The sequence below is a fragment of the Bos taurus genome, chromosome 11 (assembly GCF_002263795.3).
Source record: "Bos taurus isolate L1 Dominette 01449 registration number 42190680 breed Hereford chromosome 11, ARS-UCD2.0, whole genome shotgun sequence".
NCBI classification, from domain to species: domain Eukaryota; kingdom Metazoa; phylum Chordata; class Mammalia; order Artiodactyla; family Bovidae; genus Bos; species Bos taurus.
In genome coordinates, this window is record NC_037338.1 from 28500686 (window position 1) to 28523093 (window position 22408).

At 43.8% G+C, this 22408-nt stretch overlaps 1 protein-coding gene and 1 long non-coding RNA gene across 5 annotated transcripts in view; one reads left to right on the forward strand and one right to left on the reverse strand.

Moving 5' to 3' along the window:
* The window catches only part of PRKCE (protein kinase C epsilon), a 542457-nt gene that overhangs the window by 407987 nt on the left and 112062 nt on the right, over positions 1–22408 (forward strand). The gene's annotated exons all lie outside the window — the stretch shown is intronic.
* Positions 1–22408, reverse strand: part of LOC132346563 (uncharacterized) — a 36578-nt gene that overhangs the window by 11981 nt on the left and 2189 nt on the right. The window lies entirely within an intron of this gene.

The following is a 22408-nucleotide window of genomic DNA, read 5'->3' on the forward strand; positions in this document are numbered from 1 at the left end:
TCTCCCCGGCCTGCTTAGCTAGGCAGTAGGAAAAAAGTCCTTCTCCTCAAATAAACCTCGATCTAGGCCATCCCTTTTATCTTTACTGACCATGTTTCTCTGACTGCATTATGGGTTTATGTTAATAATTGAAAAAAAAAAAAAAAAAACTAATTTTGCTCCTGGGGTCTAAGCTGAACCTTTGGATTAGTTCAGCCTTCCTCTTCCAGAAGACTGCTCTGCCTAGTATTCCTTAAAGTGTCTCTTTTCTTATTTATTCAAGAAATAGTTAAGGATGACAATGCTGACATTTGATAAAGCTGCCTTGATTAGGCCCCAAGCCTCAGCTTGCTAATTCACCACTGTTCTGGGAGAAAGATGTCTGTGGTTTCTACTGCCATCTCCTCTCATTGAGGCAGTTCTCTGTGGGTCTCCATGGCGACTTAGATTTGTTCATCCTCCGTTTGAATTGGTTGTGTTTCCCAGCTATTATGCTTGCAGGCCTGTTCTGTTTCTGGAATTGCCATTTTTTACCTACTGAGGGTAGGACATTTGATCTTAGCTGGTATCTGAGAACTAAGTTTGACTTCTTAGCCATGGCTGGAAGCTCCCTGAAGGCAAGTCCTGTGTCTTGGGCATCTAAGCCGTACACAGGGTCTGGCTTCCATGGGTGACCAGGGAACATTAATTAAATTGAACTGAACCAGGCCTTGAAGGATGTTGAGAATTTAGCTTGAAGGACTGGAGAGCTGGGGCCTTCTAGGGAGAGGTTTCTACAGGAAAGAAGAGACAGGTTGGGAAGCAGGAATTACAAGGGGCAAACTGTAATTGGACTGCAATTTATTTACATATGAGAGTAATGGGAGGGCAGATGGCCATTTGCTTTGAATACCTTAGAACAGTGTTGTCTATTCTGGCTTCAGGTTAGAATCACATGGGCTGCATTAGAGCCATACACCCACCTGGCCTCACCCTAGTTCAGTTAAAATTGAATCCCTGTGGATGAGGCCTGGGGACTCTGAGAACCACTGACTCTGACTTAGGGCTCCTAGGGACACTTTGCAGGCTGTGGTGAGAGCCCCACACCAGGAGGCCTCTGTTACTATAAATTGCTAATGGTCGTGGGGAAATGGCAGAATCGGTCTCTAAGTCTTCCAAACTGGAGTTTAGAATTCTAGAGTGACTCTAGAAAGAATTGGGTAAAAAATCAGTGAAAGAGATCTGTTGATGACACAGCAAAATCGGTAATGACTAGTTAAAATCAGGGCAGCCAGTGCTACAGACTTCTGAAGACCCCACTGCCCCTGCTCTCCTGTCATCGTAACCCTTGCACTCTGAACATGATTGATTTCTGAATGCTTTCGAACTGATGAATCTCAAGTTTAAGTGTAGTTCAAATGTCACCCTATATCTGCTGCTGCTGCTAAGTCACTTCAGTTGTGTCCGACTCTGTGCGACCCCATAGACGGCAGCCCACCAGGCTCCCCCGTCCCTGGGATTCTCCAGGCAAGAACACTGGAGTGGGTTGCCATTTCCTTCTTCAATGCATGAAAGTGAAAAGTGAAAGTGAAGTCGCTCAGTCGTGTCCGACTCTTAGCCACCGCATGGACTGCAGCCCACCAGGCTCTTCCATCCATGGGATTTTCCAGGCAAGAGTCCTGGAGTGGGGTGCCATTGCCTTCTCCACACCCTATATCTAGGTCACAGCAAAAGTCACTATAAGTCCCAGGAATGAGAAGTTTTCCAGTTAATTAGGGTGCTGTTTATATTTGCAGTATTCAAAATAAATCATTCTGTTTGTCATATCCTGACTTTTCAAAAATCATTTCTGTTCATGAGTAAGTGACGGAAGGTGTTCATTTCCTAAGTAAGTTAAGGTTTTCCAGGTGTTCAAGTTCATGGCAAGAACTCAGTCTCAAGTGTGTCTTATGTTGGTACCAGTCATTGAGCCGTGAAGTGAAGTGAAGAAGTGAAGAGAAGTCGCTCAGTCGTGTCTGACTCTTTGTGACCCCATGGACTGTAGCCCACCAGGCTCCTCAGTCCATGGGATTTTCCAGGCATGAATACTGGAGTGGGTTGCCATTTCCTGCTCCAGGGGATGTTCCCAACCCAGGGATAGAACCCAGGTCTCCCACATTGTAGGCAGACTCTTTACCGTTCAAATAGCCATAGGACTAGCAAATAATCACCCTTGATTATGGAGTCCTGGGTACACCTATGTCCTGTGTGAGAATTTTAAAGCAATATTGAAACAAAATGCATCTCATGGAAGGATGCACTCATCTGTCTTTTCTTCCATAAGTTATCTCCTGATGCTTGGGCTTTTATTAAGTTGCATAGATTTAATACAGCACACATGCCCCTTTGGAAGAACATACTGGATTTTAAAAGAAAATCACATAAGCATGTTTCTCCTTACACTTGTCCAAATTCAGGTCACATTCACCCTTGCTTCTAGAAGAAAGGCTGAAAACTACAATGAGAAAGTTGCAGCATTTGCAGGAATTATAGGAATCTTGACACATAGTCTCGGACAAGCAAATACTGGCTTGAGTAACCATGAAGGCAGTGACTTTTTTACTGAGCTAATTGCCAAGTCACAAATAAGAGCTTTTCTGCTTAAAGAGGAATGAACAACAGAGTACCAAAGGGTTTTCTTGTGAATACTTTTCTATGTGCATCATAGCAAAGTAGAGATCAGTTTACATTACATTGTTTAGTTAAATTCAGAGTTCTTTGAGCTGGAGGAATTTCACTTAAAACTGCACCACACTCCCAACAATTTCATGTTGGAAAAGCAAGGTTCCATTTTTTTTTTCTTTTTGTAAATTTATTTTTTAATTGGAGGAAAATTGCTTTACAATGTTGTGTTAGTTTCTGCTGTTCAGCAAAGCAAATCAGCCACAACTCTACCTACATCCGTCCTTCCTGAGCCTCTCTCCCCTCCCCCAGCTGCCACTCTAGGTCATCAGGAGCACCAGGCTGGGCCCCCTGTGTTGTGTAGCAACTTCCCCCCAGCGGTCTGTCTTACACGTGATGGTGTATAGGTGTCAGTGCTGCTTTCGCCATTCATCCCCCGCTCTCCTTCCCATCCCTGCATCCACAAGTCCAGTCTCTACATTTGTGTCTCCATTTTTAACACTTTAGCTTGAAGACTCTCATTTTCTACATTGAAGACATTGTAAGACATTGAACTTCTCTGCGCTGATTGTTACCAAAATGTATGACTTCTATAACATAGGTTGTGATACAGTTTGATGTGACAGTCTCCTTTCCAGGAATTGTATTTTTGTTTATTTATTTATTAATATATGAACTATAGCTAAACTCCAGAAGCTGACTGCTGGGAATACCAGCCAGTTAACATTAACATTATTGAAAATAGTAGGTTAGTGTGAAAGGAGAGTCCAAATTGATCAGTTTGCTGTTTATTAAGGGCCTGTGCCTGCTGGTTTTTTATAGCGTGTGGATCTCATTGATTCCCCAGTTAAGAAGCTTCCATGGCTGACCTATATTGTCTCTTTGAATTTCCCATTCCTGTTCATATTTTCCCTCCAATGTCCTAGCCACAAAAGCATAATGTTGCCCCCTTTTATTGTTACTGAGGTGAGAAAAAAAGTTTTTCCCATTCATTTACTACCCAGATGAGTGGAATTTTTTCAGAAGGAACCTTGGTAAGAAGAGCAAACAAAAGTAAATGGGAGAGGTTAGAGTCTAAGATTCTGTTCCAAATTTAAATACGGTCTAGCCACAGAGTAGAATGGCCAGCCAGGCTTAAGTGGTACAAATGCCAGTCTGTGATTCTTCTTCCCTTTGCCTCTGGAGAACCAGGGCCAAAGCCTCCCTGTCCACTTGAAGCCCATGGTATGTCCACCTCTTGGTCCTTCTGTTTCATTTCAACCAGTGGCCTGAGCCCTGAGCACAGTACAGTCAAGTAGCCAGTGGGAGGAGCAATCTCCTCCAGGCCTTTCCATGGGAGCTTTCTCTCCATCTTATAAAATCTCAGAGGCAAGGGCAGGGGCTCATTTCCCACAGCCCAGCTGTAAAACCCTCTCCTGGTTCTCCCAGATAAATCAGTCTGGTGACTTCAGCCTGACTCTGGGCCTCTTCATGTATATTCCTATTCACAGGCACTGCCCTGGTCAGCATTTTGATTTTCATACGTCGCTCGATCCATGCTGTTGTTTTGTGCATAGAATTTTTAATAGAAGTAAAGCATAGAAAACTTTCAGAAACCATATTGTCCTGTCTGTAGTTCCTACCTTTTCAAGCCTTTTAAAATCATGGTGATTTCCTAAGAGACTCTTTTTGTTTTATAATTTCATTCTAAACTCACAACTTCCCATCCAACTTAAACATTTGAAGTGGGAAAACTCTGTGGTGGGGCCTTTGGGAAAACAGTTTTTGAAAGGTGTTGTGTAAATATGGGATTATTACTCCTCCTTGTGCCAAAATCATGTCAAATAAAACAGTTTCAGATCTGTACTTTTACTGACCCAAAGCCCTCTTTCATCACAATTATGTCCTTAATCTGTTCTAGGATCACTGCCATAATCTTATCACTCTAATTATAGCCCCCAAAAATGTGAAATATGTTATATAACTCATAGCTTGTTTGGACTTCTTATAGCCATGCTTATACGGCAGAAAAACAAAACAAAACAAAAAAACAACTTTCAGTTCACCCGTGAAGGGGAAGAGTGAGGTAATTATTCAAATTTTTTAAAAGTAATGTTAGAAATGCCCAATCGATATCTTTTTGTAATATATTGCCTTAAATTTTTTTAAATCAATGGGCAGTTACATAGTACACTCCTAGAGATGTGTGGGTCTGAAGGCAATTGCTGCCTCTAATTATTATGGTAAGTAATCCATGAGACAGTGAAAACAGGCACCTCTCCAGTTGGTGGGGAACAGAAGGAAGAATTTGGGTAGAGCGATTGGGACCATGGAGGGGCCAACCTCCATGGAGACAATGGTGGGGCCATAGATCCCACTGTGAGCAGAGGCTGCATTGTTGGATGACAAAGCAGAAATGTCTTTGCTCCATCTGCTTCCCCTGGCTGGAGGAGCAGGTGTGAACCCATCAGCAGGTCCAGAGTGCCATCTTTGAGTGGTTGCTCCACAGCTGTGTGTCCTCGTGGGTGTATGGCACAATGTAATGGTTTTGTCATTCTCATGGAGGGGTTCCAGCATCTTTCCTTGCAAAATACTCAGGCCAATGGCTGTGCTAGTTTTCCCCCCAGCCCCCTCCCCCAGCATCTGCTAGTCCCTAGACTGTTGTTACATCTCAGAGAAGGCCAGCAATGGTCTTAACCAATCTCACATGGTTCTCAGGGCTCTGATTCCAGAGTGACAGCTCAATTTTTGGCTGGAGCCATTCCTTGTAATAAATGCTATCGTATAAGCTGTGACACAGTCCCGTTTTGTTTTGGCCATGCGCCGTGACTTGTGGGTTCTTAGCTCCCCAACCAAGTATGGAATCCCGAGCCCTCGGCAGTGAAAGTACGAAGTCCAAAACTCTGGACCACCAGGGAATTCCCTGTCGTAGTCCCTTGTCTGATGCCAGCCAGTGCTCAGAATTTTCTCCTCGTGGTCTTTCCCTGGAGCGGAGGGGATTGCTGATTTAGCATGTGGTTATTCAGTTTAGTATTTATGTCTTGCAGTGTTTTCAGCGCAAAGTCCTGTAGAAACCTGGAATGCCCAGCAGCTCCTGACAGCAGTAGGAATGCCGTAGAGTCATCATATACAAAAACTTTCGTTTATGCTCATTCGTTGATTATGAATGTGATTGGCAAATAAATTAGGACAAATGAGCCATGGAGCTGCTCACACTTAGGGGTTCTCAGCTCCTCCCTGCCTCAAACAAGGGGATCTCCTCAGGTGGAGGGGGGGGGGAGTCATGGCTCTACACCGAGCAGTTCTAGTGGATGTTAGATCCTGTGCTTGTATTTGATTATCCTATGGTGTACTGTATTGAGTATGTTGTATGTTTGTACTATTTTATTTTACAGAACAGTATGCACAAAATCACATTTCCTGTATACTACAGGTTAGTTAAAGCAGCATTTTTTTCAAACTCCAGGTTGTGTTTTTGACTAGTAGGTCATGAAATTCACTTAGTGTGTTTCTATGAACATTTTTTCTTTAATGGAAAAAAATAGGATAGAAAATATGAGAGTACAGCCGAATCTTCTGCAGGTAGTAAAGATAAGAGTTGTATTGGGAAACAATTTCAGTTACTGGTTTCTATGTATATGTGGGTTTTGACCTACAGTGTGGGTCCCTGCCAGGGGGAACTGAGTCAGCAGGTGAGGGACCAAAATAGCATACCTAGAGGGCAAGGGCAACTCCTGGAAGGAGGTCTGACTCACAGAGGGTTTCCCCGCTGTCACAGGAAGATGGTATCTGATGGTAAATCCCAGCCTAGCAAGCGGTAGCTGGGATTCCATCCTGGTGGAGTTCGTGGGGTGAGGGCCCAGGGCAGATGCTATTCATAAAAGATCAGCTTCCATCCTGTGTTCCAGGCAAATTGGCTACTCAAAGCTTGGCCGATACCAGACTCCCATCTCCAGGCTGGCTTGGCATTCTCCAGCACCCCTGTGTGGGCCCTGGGCCTTGTCTGGCCTCCAGGGCTAAATGTGACTATTTGTCAGCAATACGTGGTAACACTGAGCTCCATGGGGCAGTGTTTCTCAAAAAACAGCCCTAAGAACTTTGGCTTCACATCAGTGTCATCTGCTGAAGCAGAACCTCTGGGCTGAGTCCCAGGTGATTTTGTTAATAACAAATCTTCCAGAAGAGTCTCCTGCATATGAAAGTTTGAGAATCTCAGCTTTAGGATTTCTTTAATATACACATCACATTGAAAGATGGAAAAACCTAAGCCTGGAGAGTTATTTTTTAATATGGCTTAATTTCAGGTTCTTCTTCTTGGTCAGGGATTTTACATACCTGGTTGAAAACTTAAAAGGGGGCGAAAAAGTCAACTGTTTATCCAACAGCAGCCTCAGGATAGCTCTCCTCTGAAGGCCAATATCTTGGCACAACCCCTTCGGGAATCCTCCTGAAAATACCCTCTGATAAACACGGAGTTGGATGGGATTCAAGAGGTATTCCACATTCTCTGTTTATTTCTATGATGAGTGAACATCGTTGAAAGAGCCCTATATCCATTTTCATCTGTTAATCACCAAGAAGCTCTTAAAAACTCTTCCTGGGTCTGACACTGAGCATTCTGCCCCTTTCCTCAACTCAGCATGGAAGGGCCATGCTCAGCCTTGTTCTCTTGTCCCTTATCCTGTAGTGAATTCTTCCTAGGTCAGGAGAGATGTATCTGATATCCAAGGTCTCTTTGAAGGAGAGCTCCTGTGGCTTTTTTTTTTTTTTCCTGGAGACTCGGCCTACCTGGCCATATTTATCCCCAGTTAGAGAAGTTTAAAGGCACAGGATTAAGAGGAAGCCAGGCCATGCAAGCCATGGGCTCTCCTTGAGCTGGGCCACATCTGATAACTCTTTGCTGAGCTGTTTTCTAAAAACTCACCAAAGAAAGAGTACAGAAATCTCATTTCTAGTTGGCCAAGGGAACCCAGGGCACTTGACTTTGATGAGATCTCATTCATTTCAGTTCAGTCACTCAGTCATGTCTGACTCTTTGTGACCCCATGAACTGCAGCACATCAGGCCTCCCTATCCATCACCAACTGCCAGAGTCTACCCAAACCCATGTCCATTGAGTTAGTGATGCCATCCAACCATCTCATCCTCTGTAGTCAGGATCAGGGTCTTTTCACATGAGTCAGCTCGTCGCATCAGGTGGCCAAAGTACTGGAGTTTCAGCTTCAGCATCAGTCCTTCCAATGAACACCCAGGACTGATCTCCTTTAGGATGGACTAGTTGGATCTCTTTGCAGTCCAAGGGACTCTCAAGAGTCTTCTCCAACACCACAGTTCAAAAGCATCAATTCTTCAGCACTCAGCTTTCTTTATAGTCCAATTCTCACATCCATATATGACTACTGGAAAAACCATAGCCTTGACTAGACGAACCTTTGTTGACAAAGTAATGTCTCTGCTTTTTAATATGCTATCTAGGTTGGTCATAACTTTCCTTCCAAGGAGTAAGCATCTTTTAATTTCATGGCTGCAGTCACCATCTGCAGTGATTTTGGAGCCCAGAAAAATAAAGTCTGACACTGTTTCCACTGATTCCCCATCTATTTGCCATGAAGTGATGGGACCGGATGCCATGATCTTAGTTTTCTGAATGTTGAGCTTGAAGCCAACTTTTTCACTCTCCTCTTTCACTTTCATCAAGAGGCTTTTGAGTTCCTCTTCACTTTCTGCCATAAGGGTGGTGTCATCTGCATATCTGAGGTTATTGATATTTCTCCTGGCAGTCTTGATTCGAGCTTGTGCTTCTTCCAGCCCAGCATTTCTCATGATGTACTCTGCATAGAAGTTAAATAAGCAGAGTGACAATATACAGCCTTGACGTATTCCTTTTCCTATTTGGAACCAGTCTGTTGTTCCGTGTCCAGTTCTAACTGTTGCTTCCTGACCTGCATACAGATTCCTCAAGAGGCAGGTCAGGTGGCCTGGTATTCCCATCTCCTTCAGAATTTTCCACAGTTTATTGTGATCCACACAGTCAAAGGCTTTGGCATAGTCAATCAAGCAGAAATAGATGTTTTTCTGGAACTCTCTTGCTTTGTCCATGATCCAGCGGATGTTGGCAATTTGATCTCTTGTTCCTCTGCCTTTTCTAAAACCAGCTTAAACATCTGGAAGTTCACAGTTCATGTATTGCTGAAGCCTGGCTTGGAGAATTTTGAGCATTACTTTACTAGCGTGTGAGATGAGTGCAATTGTGTGGTACTTTGAGCATTCTTTGGCATTGCTTTTTTTTGGGATTGGAGTGAAAACTGACCTTTTTCAGTCCCGTGGCCACTGCTGAGTTTTCCAAATTTGCTGGCATATTGAGTGCAGCACTTTCACAGCATCATCTTTCAGGATTTGAAGTAGCTCAACTGGAATTCCATCACCTCCACTAGCTTTGTTTGTAGTGATGCTTCCTAAGGCCCACTTGACTCCACATTCCAGGTTATCTGGCAAGGGGCCGATAAATACAATTAACCTGGTGATGCAGGTGGACTTTTATAGAGCAGTGAAGACTCGTGGCTGGAACAAGAAGGTAAAGTACATGTCTAAGAAGATGTGGTCCTGGGAGGTCACCTCCCCATCTGCAAGCCCCAGAGCTCACAGTGCTGTGTCACCCACACATGGAGGGGTTTTGTGGCTGCATTATGGATAATGTACTGAGTTAGAGACTGTGTAGAGCTCAGGCCATTAATCCCATTTTAGATGTTAGATATTGGAGAAGCTGTGCATTTCGAAACACTGAAGTGGCTCAGGACAAAACCTCAGCAATGTCTGTTGTTTCACTTGTTTAGAGCTTCAAATCAGAGCAGTTCCCTTTCTCTCTTTCTCTTACTTAATTAATTAGCTCATTTATTTTTAAGTGAGAAAGCTGAATAACTCAAAAGCAAAAACTTGGGGGAAATTTTTTGTCAGAGACTCTATCATGGCCTAAAAAAAAAATCTCATCAGAATATCTCCATTTTGACTGCTGACATTTGACCTGCATACAGGATGTTTTCTCTCAAATACCAAACAAATCCTAGACAATTTAATCTGAAAAGTGAATATTAAAATGCAATTCTCTCTTTTGGTTTCACCCAGACCAGCGAGGTGACTCATTAAATGTAAAAAGTGTTTTGAAAATTAGAAGGCCGCATACTTATGTTAACTATTATCAGCTGTCATAAAATCAGTGTCTCTTAATTTAGAATTAAGAATTCTAAATTGAATGGGCAAGAATTCCACAGATAAGCCCACCTGCCCACTGCAGCAGGGTTTACTGACTTGCTTAAGGGCACATGAGGAAAATGAGGAAGAGGAAGATTAAGTTCTGTGTTCTCTTTTTTCTGACTAGCTGTAGGATAGCTAGATGATGATCCTTTTGTGCCTCAGTTCCCTCATCTGTGAAATGGGTTCAACATTCCTTGCCTATTCCATTCAAGGCTGTCCTGAGGTTTAAACAGCAGCATTTGGAAAAGCCCTATGGGTATTCATGAAATGGAAAGCTCCCACCTTGTGTTCTTTTAATATTTTATAATCTCCCGTCCACTTTTTCACTTCCTCATCTTCAACAGGGACCCACGTGGGGCTCACCGCACTGTGTCCCACCAGCACCTCTCTCCTTGCACCTCCCCCTAGGCAGCTGGCTTTCTGATGAAGGAGCACAGAGGGATGGGCAGGTTTGCCCAGCACAGATGTCTGCCCAGTCATCCTTGATCACTTTTTTCCTAATGCTTGGCCTTTTCAGGGAGAGTCGGGTGATTGGCCCTGCATGGGGGTTTTGGTATCAGTGAAGGAAACCAGCGTCTGACAGGTGAGCTTTTCCATTTGATAGGAAATACGTTGTGCTTTCCCCACCTGGGCAAATCGGCCAATCCTGCAAGACCCAACTCAGTATGACTCTTGCCCTCTTTCTCCTCCTTCCAGAGAGAATGCACTCTCCCTTTCCATACCTCCACATGGCAAAGGCCGGACCTATGGCCGTGGGTTATATGACTTTCTAAAGATGCTTCACTGTATGAGTTTAGGAGGAGGAATTCAACAAAGGTTCTAAAAACTGTTTGGTTGGCTTGTCCCTGTAGTCTGTCATCCCAGGGCCTTCCGTGGAATCCCCTGATGGAGATGACTTGACCTTTATGTCAGAGTCAGACAGACAGAAGGACACAACAAGGCTCTTTCTTTCTCCTCTGGATCTAGCTTGGGGCAGAGTTGTCTGTCCAAGCCCATCTTTCCTGGAGTTTAACTGACCCCACTCCTTGCTCTGTTTAGTGGTCTCCAGGACTGCAGAGTTTCTGCTGAGAAGCTTCCCAAGCGGTCACTAGTTCCCAACGAGGGAAGACTGTGATGGAAGCCCCCACCCCTGGATCATACTGCTCTGGTTTCCTTCCAACCTTGCCAGTGCACACAGCCCAGCTCTCTGTCAGGCCTCCAGATCCTTTAAGCCTCTATTGACTCAGAGTGGTCTGAGATAGAGTGAAATGGGAGAGTATGCACCAGATTGGGGCAGAGCCCTTTACACACACATTTTGCAGTAAACTGTAAGCCCAGATCAGAGTCCAGGCCATGAGGAGCCAGGCTGGTTTAAGCCTGAGTGGTTTCCAAGAAGCCCTCTGGTCAGTAGGAGCATCGGTGAGTTTTATGCCTACTGCAGGGAATACCTTCTGGTCTCCTTGTCACTGTTGGGACAGTACCCTCACCTGATTCCATGTAGGTCACCAAGGGTGCAGGGGCCTTGCCTCCATTTTTCTGTGAGCTCTTATAAATCCTACCTGTCCTAGAACATGTGTCTAGATCTCCTCTCATTGGTTTCCCTCTTGCCTTGTGCCATTTAGCTCTTGAGGATGTAGCATTTTATGTTCCATGAGTTCTGATTCCCCATCATGCCTAGAAGACCTCCGGGTCAGACCCAGGCCCTGGTGTCTGCTGACTCCAGCACAGAGCTGGCTCCCATGAAAGGGGCCATGAAGCGCAGTCCTCAGGGCCGGAGCTGGAGGCTGGAGGATAAAAACGAAGCCCCTGCCTGATGGGGAAATGCAGAGCCCTTGCTGGGGTCCCTGGGGCCTGGCACTTTCTCCACTGGCCTCCCAGTGCCTCCTCTGCCGCCCTGTTCCTGAGGTGGCTCAGGTGAGCTCACAGCCAGGGATGCACAGCCCGAAATCCACAATGCCACTTCCCTTCCATCCTGTTTACCTTTCACAAGAAAAGACCCAAAGCAGGAAGGCTTAACACAAGCACTGCCACCGGGACTCTAGCACTGGCCGTTTCTTATGGCCTTTTGTGATTGTCGAGTTTACGAAATCTAAGTCACCAGTCCTCCTTCTAATCCCCGAGCCGTGAGAAGCTATTGGAGTGTTTGCTGTCCCTGCATGCCTGTCCCAGGGCACACCTCAGCTCTGGTGTCCCACCCATCAAAAGGTGTCTAATTTCTGTAATCATCTCCGAGTCTAATGGCTTTCAACCACATGGGTTGCAGCCGAGAGAAAACATCATTTCTGGTCATTTGGTTTCCTTTCCTGCCTTCCCCACCTCCTCTGTCTCTCCCTGCCCCTCCCGTGGGAGCTGATGGATTATAAAATGTTAGGTGTGACCTTGGGGTTGGGGGAGGAACAAAGGCTTCAGCTTCCCCCTCCCTCCCACTTCCCCAGCGAGGGCCCCTTGATGAGGTTCCAAAGGTAATGGGGCAATTTCAGGACACAGCCACCAGGGCCCGGAAAAACATAACTTGGTAGATATTTGGTTTTTTCCAGCCATGTCCCAGGAGTAATTGGGAGGCACACTGGCATATTTTGTGTGTGTCTTCTCCCTTTCTCTTTATATCAAAGCTTCACTATTTTCTAGGAAAAAGCAAAAAACAAAACCAACCAACAAAAAATCACAGTGATTTTTCTCAATGCCCACCACAGACAGAGGCATCTCCTGTGCTGCCCTCTGAGAAGCCCCACAAAGGCCCTGGTTCTTATTTATCCTCTTCTGCCTCCCCTGCACTTCCACCCGGTGCCCACAGGGGGCGGAAGGGAGGGGCAGCTTGTGTGTCACGCTGGGTTGGATGTTATTGTCTGAGGCGAGCCCACAAAGACGTGTGGAGATGGTTTCAAGTCCTCCCACCGGAACTACGCTGGTGACAGCTTCTCTTTGTTACTGCAGTTCTCAAAACACTTTCAGCTCATGTCATTTGATCCTCAGATCTGACCTTCCCAACGAGGGTACCAGGAGTGGGTTGGAGACGGGCTGTGACGTGGCTCTGCCTGTCAGCTCCGGGGACAGCGCTGGGGCAGCCCTGGGTGCTGCGACCCTGGGCTGCTGAGTCCTGGTGGTGGGGAGCTGTCCCCATCCCTCCGTGTGTCACACACGTGCTATCACAGCCTCCCTGAGCCGAGATCATAATGGTTGGGAGGCCACAGGCAGGGCAGGAGTCTTCATCTCACTTTTACAGATGAGAAAACTGAGGTCCAGAGATGTGATGTGTCACAGCTAATCCCCTGAGTGTGAGGCACTGTCCTTGCCATTCTTCCCACCAGCCGTGGATTTTAAGGTGGCTCTGATATTTGAAGTCATGCTACATATCACTTTCTTAGGGGCTGTTCTATCTCTCTGGTGCTTTAACTTTTGTAGGCATTGTGTTTTTTTTTTTTTTTTTTTTTTTCAGGCATCACTGAAGTAAAGTGAGAGACAAACACTCAGGGATGATTTCCAGTGCAGAAAGAGAGAGAAAAGAGAATAGCTATATAATCTAAGGAGCTGTTAGTGTCAGCATGATCCCCTCTTCCCTTTGGTCATTGAGTATATCAAAGGTTTGAGCCTCTTTTGAGAAGGCAGTGTGTACAGATAACATGATCCTGTATGTAGAAAATGTTAATGAACACACACACACACACACACATACACAAAGAACCTACTAGAACTAATAAATGACTAGAGGAGGGCCATAGGATGTGAGATCAATATATAAAAAACAGTTGTCTTTCTATATACTAGCAGTGAGCAATCCACAAGTGAAATTTAAGAAAAGAGTTCCATTCACAGTGACATCAGAAAGAATTAAATGCTTAGGAATAAATTTAACCAAAGGAGCTGGGGACTTATATACTAAAAAATACAAAACATTATTGAGAGAAGTTAAGGAAAATATAAATAAAGGTAGAAACAGTTCATGTCTATGGATTAAAAGACTCGGTATCGTTAAAATGGCATCTCTTCCCTAATTGGTCTACATATGCAACACACTTCCTATCAAAATCCCAGCAGACCTCTGCAGATATTGACAGTCTGAACTTAAAATTTGTATGGAAATACAAAGGACTTCAAATAGCCAAAGCAATCTTGAAAAAGAAGAGTAAAATGGGAAGATACATGTTTCCTGTTCTCAAAAGTTCCTCTAAAGCTACAGTAATCAAAACAGCATGGCCCTAGCCTAAAAACAGACACACATGTGAATGCAGCAGAACTGAGGACTCAGAAACAAGCCTTTACATGACTGGTTTTCGACAGTAGTGACAAGACCATTGAATGGAGAAAAGAAGATGTTGTCTTTCCAACAGATGATGAACATTTAGATTGTTTTCCAACACCATACTCGAAAATGAAGTCAAAGTGAACCCTTCAACAAGAGCTGCTTCTCACACGACTTCCTGTGAAGTTACAAGGATGAGAATGTCAAAGGCTGGGAGCACCAGCACAAGAGACATCGGTAGGAATGTAAGAGTATATTTTTGTCAAGAGCTTCAGTGATTTCAAAGAGGTAACTGCAGGTGGGAGGAAAAAAGACAGTGACAGCATGGTGAGAAGTCAGTCCTCCTCTGAGGAGGAAGAATCTTTCTGTCAGTCTTCAGACTCCACTAATCATTTGCAGCCTAAGAAATCTGGGCTCAATAAGGGACCTCACCAGGTTCTAAGGGACCTTACTTTTAAATATAAAACAGCTACTTTTTATTTCAAGTTCTTCTTATTTCCTATGTGTAGGTCTCCCCATCCCCTACCCAACGTCCTGGTGAAGTTGGAAAAGAGTTACCATTATCTTCATTTTAGCTAACAGTTCTCTCAGGCTTGCCGTGCGCCAAGCTCGGCTCCCAGCACTCCATAGATTATTAAGACACTGAATTCTCACAACAGCCCTAGGAGGTAAATCCTGTTATCATTCCTAGTTTTCAGATGAGGAAATTGAGGCCAAAGTGGTTTTGTGACTCACAGCTAGCCAGATGCAGAGCTGGGAGACAGATTCCGGCAGTGTGATTAGGGGACCAACTCCTCCACACCCAGTGCCGCCTCTTACCACTCGAGTTTGGTAATTGAGGAAATTGTAGTGCAGGAATGGTAAGTGGTGGTTTGGGATTGAACAGCAAGTGCTATGTCGCTTGATCTAGAGTTTTTTTTCTGCATCATGTGCTCACCCTATCCTCCACTAAGAACACAGAGCCCCCAGAGGTGAGGTGTTAGGTTGACAGGAATTACAGAATGAAAATCTTCATTCGTGCATTCAACCTTTAGGGCAACTCCTGTCCCAGTTTAGAATCTCTGCATTTTCAACCATGCACAGAATCCTGGGGTTCAAAGACTTCTCTTAGAAATCCTCTAGTTTGGTCTCTCCATCAGGGCTAAAACTTCATCAACAGCTCTTCTGCAGCTTCTTCTTGCGCATTTTCTACAGTAGGAAACCCATTACCTTGTAACTAACTGTCAGTCATTTGAGATACCTACTAGCTAGAAAATTCTCTTTTTGGAGCCCTGGTTGGTATTGGCATTGCTGTGACTCTCATTCTCAGTTTTGGTTCTGCCCTCTGGAACAATGCTCAGTGCGTCTAATTTTACATGCCAGTCCTTTGTACAGTTAAAAGCAGGACTCAGGAGTCCGATCACCTGGGTTTGAGTCCTAACTCTGACACAAACATGCTCTGTAACCTTAGGCCTTAGTTTCTTCATCTGTAAGATGGAAACAAGCTGTTTAGAGGAGGCATCAGATAAGCCTCATCTGCAGGAGTTCAATAGATTGTTCAATATTACTATATTTAGAAACAATAATTATATCCTTTCTCAGTCTTACTTCTTCACTATCAGTATCCTGATTCTTTAACCTATTCTTAAACTTTATCTCTTGACTTTCAGGCCAGTCACTTTTAGGTCTTGCTCTTCTGGGTGTACTTTATCTTCAAATATCTGTCCCCGAAAACTGAAGCCAGAACCAAGCTCAGTGACCCCTGAGCCACCTGACCATACCCACTTGTGAGCAGAGCATAGAGTCCCTTTTGGATGGGGCTAGTTTGTCTTCTGATAAAGCTGTGTTTCATGAGTAGTATCTGGAGGGATTGCATCCTGCCTCCCTCAAATCACCTCTTTCCTTTTTCAAAAGGTATTGTATTAAGACAGAAATTGGCAGCAATTAGTAAATTTAGGTGTTTCCAGGTTTTAGAGAAGGCAATGGCAACCTACTCCAGTACTCTTGCCTAGAAAATCCCATGGACGGAGGAGCCTGGTAGGCTGCAGTCCATGGGGTTGCTAAGAGTCGGACACGACTGAGCAACTTCACTTTGACTTTTCACTTTCATGCATTGGAGAAGGAAATGGCAACCCACTCCAGTATTCTTGCCTGGAGAATCCCAGGGACGGCGGAGCCTGGTGGGCTGCTGTCTATGGGATCGCACAAAGTCGGACACGACTGAAGTGACTTAGCATCAGGTTTTAGATCCTTCCCTTTTGAATTACTATTCATTAGAAACTTTACTATGCATTATGAGTAACTATCTCTTTACCTAAAAATAAATATTGGATACTAGTCAAGCCTGGAGTTAGATTTTGTCCTCATCATACCATCCTTTCAGTGGGTGGTGACCAGGCTGAAATCACCTCCTCACATTCTTAAAGGTGGCTTTCAACCTTTTCAGTTTTAGTGGTGGAATCACAATGAGAAAAACCACATATATAAAACACATGAACGCACTTATGCTCTGGCTGAAACTTGGGACTTTTTAATCCCAAGCTGTTTTAATCAGTGTTGCTACAAGGGATCACCTCGAAACTTGGAGGCTCAGCTGCTTGGTTCTGGCTCAGGGAAGTCAGGATGTGGTTGGAACAGTGCGGGTGACAGAGAGCTGAAGTACCTGGGGGCCCTGAGAATCAGAAGAGCAATGGCTTATCAAAAGATCTGAGGATACATATCTGTGTTAGGGGCATTCACAGTGCTCTTGTTGTAATAGCTGAAACTCAGGAGAAGCAAAAGGCTACTCACCAGCTGACTGACAGATAAATGTAATAGATTCAGACCTCAGGAGTTGCCTCTGATCTATTGCCTTTCCTCTGCTCCTTCTTTGCCCTCGCTTAGAGCCTTGCAACAGTCAAATAATGAGTGAATTCTTTTTTTTTTTTTTTTCCAATGCTTTGCAGTTCCAGCTAGAAGGAACTTCAGATGCCATGTAGTTCAATTCCCTTAAGGTTTACTGGCCTGGAGCTCATACAGATGGGAGACGTGGCTGGAGGGAGGGCCAGGTTTTGCAGCTTCTGCAGGGAGCAGGTGACTTCAACTTTCTCTTCTGACAGGACACAGATGTCCTGGGCTAAGTGGCCTTCAGTGGGTCAAGAGAAGAGGAGTCATCTCTGGAAAGCTGGACCAGGACTGGCTGGGGTCCAGGCGCTCATTGTGTGGGGATGCAATGAAATGTTTCCAGAGGAACTAGCTCATTGTTTAGGATGCTAAATATTTGTTTGATCAAATCAAACTTCAACTGAAGAAGCCAAAGGATCTGAATTTTAAGTCCCACAAACCTGACTTGGAGGGAGTAGGGAAGAGGGGGTGAGAGTTGTTTCCAGTCAGAAAACTGTGGGAAAGATGCTAATGCAGGACACTGCATGTCATGTGGTGAAAGGGAACTTGTGCCCCCACTGCAGCAAGACAGACGGAGGCGCTGCCAGTTTTCCAGATGTTCCAACAGCTTTACCACTTGCCATGAGTTCAATCACATGGAAGGAGTCTTTATTCTATTATTTGAAATGATACCTTTAAATGAAATAAAATAGTATTGATGCCTATTTTCCTGCACTTTGTTTTTCTTTGGCCACTAAGGTTCTCTTTTACGACTTTTTGGGCATAGTGACCTCCGTCTGTAAATCATTCCATCAACCAGGGTGATCCTTGTCATTCAGCTTCTTCAAGGAAGCATGGCTGTAAGTGATCAGTTGGTTCTTATGGAGTGACTGACGCAGAATCTGATTCATAAAAAATACCATCTTCAAGACTGTTGGGATTCATCTTGCTTCTGCAGGGATTAGTGATTTTGCTAATGGTTCCTGGTCAATGGGAGAGGCATTTCATCATTTTGGTTATCCTCTGCTGTGCCTCTGCATCTTAATATTCTCTAAGCTCAGTGTCTGGTTTGGGCCATCTGCCCACCACTTGTGATGTGATCCTTTAAGACAGTATCTGAATTACTTTCTAAATAAACTAAAATTCAAGAGATGTTGGACATTTCAGAGATGAGTCAGCAAGTATTTCTTGTTGCTAAACTGACATTTCCAACTTGCTTTATGCCAAGGCCACGTGTTTGCACTATTCCCACGTATATGGTAAAAATGAAGACTAAATAAAATTTAAAACTCTGAAGGACTAAGGAAAATAGGAATTGAATTAATTGAACTTGAATTATTCTGTATTTTACTAACTTCAGAGAATATTTTTGGCTTTGAATTGTGTGCTTTTAAATGTTAGGAGGAGAGAGATTTTGCTGTGTATCTTTTCTCTAAAGAACACACTACATCTTTCAATTTAGCAATGCATTTTCAGCCCCCAACTCTCCCAGAATTGGGCTTAACAAAATGAATGACCGAGGAAGCAAGTTCATGTATGATCATTACACATAAAATCAGACAGCCCTTCCCTTCCATACATACTGCCTGGACAGTCCAAGAACCTGCATGACTCTGTCCATGGTTTCACGATCCCTGCTGTAGATGAGACTTTGGGTGCCAAGCAGCAGAGGGTAAGTCTCAGAGCTCTACCACCCCTCTGCAGCCCATGGACACACAGAGACAGAGAGAGCCAGCATCCTGGGGAAATGGGCCAGACCAGTGAAGGCAAACAGTACCCACACTGTGCAGCACAAGCTTTTCAAAGCAGTCCTTCCCTCCAGTGCTGCCGAGTTACAGTGGGCCAATGGGAGCCGGGCTCTGGAAGAGTGCTGTATGCTTCTAAGATGTTCAACCCTGCTCACATTGAAGGTATCTGCATCTGTGTGTCCAGCTCAGTGTCCAAAAGAATACTCAGTCTAGTCCTGTCCATCTTGTGTTCAGATTTTAATTTTTTTCTGTAATTGTGTCCTATTTGTTCTAAGTTTTTCTATAAATGTTTTAGCATTATTCTCTGGTTCAGATAACCAGTTCTCTCTGGTACATTGTTCTGCTGAGGTCAGTGTCCTGGAGCTGTGGTTTCAGGCTGTTTATAATAAGGGAATGAAACCTGCAGAGCAGAGGACTCTATAAAACTATACAAGAGGAAGCCCCTTTTATTCAAGGGCGCCATGGGACTTGGCTGCCTGGTGGCTGGCCCCTAGTGAACCTCCTTGACATCTAAAATTCCTGGAGGAGAGTTTTAAATCCTCTCTTTTAGTTGTTGGGGGAAATTGGGACTGGAAGTCAGAGTTTCCTGGATATTAGCATCACACTTACTTTCTCAAGCACTTTTTCAGTATCTTCCTCTCATTTAACGCATGAACAAAATATTTCTCACTCTTCTGCTAGGTATAAAGCACTGCATCAGGTGCTGGAGATGAGTGAGATAGACACAGCTCCTGCCCTCAGCAAGAGGGCAGGATTTTAGCATTTCAGGAACAAAATCTGACCCAGTGTGCCACTAGTCGATGTGTTTTGGTGACGGGGCCTCCCTGTAGGTGCTGCCTCATGGAATGTGTCTTGCCTGATCTATCTGGTCAGCCTCCTCAAGCCAAGTGTTTCCCTTAGGAAGCCGCAAGAAGCCCAGCAAGGCAAGAAAGTCTTGCTGTGACTCTCAAACTCTCCCTGGGAAGTAGGGACTGGACACAAACTATGAGGAATAAGAGGTAAATAGGAAAATTGGACCGAATGAGGGCTGAGGTTCTCTGTATTGTAATAACGTTCAGTTTTATTTTGGATTGACTACATCTTCCCTCACTTTAACACTCATATTCTTTTAGCTAGGAGTTGAAAGATAAAAATTCGGTTCATTAATGAAAGTTTTCCTACATTTAAAACAATGGCATACAATCCTTCAAACATGTGTCTCATTTAACTAATGTTTTCTTGGAAATCAGAAAGCAGAGAGGTAAAACTCATCTTTTTCCCTCCCCCGCCCTCCCTCTATGATCCAGTTGCCGAGTAGCTTGCAGTTAACTGCTTTTGCCACTAGAGGGTGATCATAGTCAGAAAAGTAGAGCTGAGACGTCAATACTCAACCAGGGGAAATTGATGAAATAGCAACTGGTTATGTTTGATGGATCCAGGGCCAGAAAGAGCAAACTGAAGACAAAATGCTTTCAGCTTAGCTGAATGAGAGAATTTCTGATATTCCAGAAGAAGAGATTTTGGAATTGCCATATACTTTTTTTATGAGCAAGATCCTGAAGTTAGGCAGTAAAGAATGGACAGAAAGTCAGGGGCAGAGCAGTGCTTTTCTTTTAAAAATAGATACATAGAAGCATGTGTTTGTTTGTTCCTACTTGGTGTTTTTGTTTTACTTCTAAATTGAGAACAGCTGAAATAATTTCTAAATTGTTCTGGACTTTTGAGCACAGACTCCCAGACAGTTTCTGTGGTCTGGGCCTTCAAAAACCCACCTGATGAGAGATGAAGCCCCATCTTCCGAAAGAGCTATTTGAGGCTCTCTGAAGCAGCTAAAGCTTGTTTGTTTTTCCTTGCATTTGAAAATGGAAGTCAAGCATGCTCCTGGGACACAGGATTCTGCCACTGTGACTATCTTGAAAGGGGCAGGAAAGGATTTGCACAGTTTTGCCAGACAGAGCAGTAACAATCTCCGTTCCTAGTGACTTCTAAATTGGAGTGGCATTTTCCTATCAAACTCATTTGAGAAACAAATTATCCAATAACTCAGGAAGAGGGTGAAAGATTCATTTCTGATGACTTCACAGAATCCTAGTTTCTCCCTGAACCCCAAGAGACTGGAATGGGGTTTTAGTCCTCAAACTTGTTAATTTTTATGTATGTAAGAATGGCTAACTGCCTTTAAGATACAGTGTTATTCCTCTGATATCCCCAAATCGTCTAAATGTATTTATAAAAGAAGTTCACATGAATTTCAGTTAATGATGTGTTTCTTAATACTGACTGATAGGTAACCCAAGTTAATTAGATTTCCTGACACTGATGGTTTCTTTAAAACATGGTATTAAATGATAATGGAAAGGACAGTCTTGGCAACAAGTGCTTAACCAGTTGCTGGAGGGATTTAGATGATCAGCAGCAGCCTGCAGCAATTAGATAGAAAGAAGAACTAGGGAGGTTCAAGGAAACATTTTCTAAGGCTGACTATATTCTGATTGGGGTGACAAGCTGTGGGAACTGGAAAGGGCCTCCTGGCTTAAAACCTGGTGGCACATAAACTACTACAAGGGGCATAATTTTTTTTTTTTTTTAATTCTCTTGGGTTCTCTCTTTGGGCTCCTTAGTACTATAAAAATTGTGGGGGGTACAGATGGGGGGAGGGCTGTTGCTGACAGCATGCAGATGTCCTTCTTCATTTCTAACCAGAGTGTGAAGGAGAAGGTGTTGACTTTCTAACTTGCAAGGTCATGCTCTTAACTGATTTTTACCCTTGCGTATTCTTGACCCTTCAAAATATTTTTACTTCCTCCACACTTCAGAGCTAGGATCATAGAGGGTCTGATAATAGTTCTCCAAACTTCTTATATTCAGATGGGTAAAGGAGTGGGCGGTTGATATAATTTATCATTTATTTAAACCTAAAAGCCTCCTATTAAGAGGGGAAAAGGAAAGAGGGAAGCACCTGTTTAAGACCTGTGCCTTCAAAGAATGCTGTTTATCTAGTATCCACAGAGCAAGGAATGTGTCTACGGGTGAACTAAACTCCTCCAAAAATCTCAATAAGAAAGTGTTTGGGGTTTGTCATAGCTTCTCACATACTCTTGAAATAGTCTCTTTCCCAACAAGCAAAAGTAGACGTCATATCACGCACAGACTTTCTCTGATTCCATCAACAGCACTTCTATCTTACTGTCTGTCACAATCCGAAAAAAAAAAAAAGGAGCACAGCAGTTTTGGTAAATAATTTGTTATTATTCCCATCTAGATAGCCAGCTCTTATTTGTGGGTGAGGACCATAGTTCAGATAAGATCTGTTGTAATCTGAAGAAATTACTGTTCAGACGTTAGAAGAACCCTTTTTAACCTTCTTATTCTATAATTAGCTACTTCTGACATGTGTTGGCTTTATCTTAATGATCAAGATCTGATGTCACTAGAGGTTAGAAACACATATGAAAAAGAAAATTTTAATATTTTCCAATTGGAAAATTATCCTGAAATATTTGCATTATATTTCCAAGCCATAAATGATCACAGGTGCTTTGAGTCATGGTGCTGATTCCAAGAAAGTGTTTGCGCAACTTTAGAAAATAGAACAGACCAGTTGATTCATGCTTTAGCTGATGGTATTGTCCCCTGGGAAGCTGAAGCACCCTTGCGTTATGCACATGGGGCTGATGGAGTGCTGCTGCTTAATTTGTCTTAACTCTTTTTTTTGAGACTGTGTTGCATGCCACCCCTCCACCCCAGAAGCCATTTGCAAAGATCCAGCAGC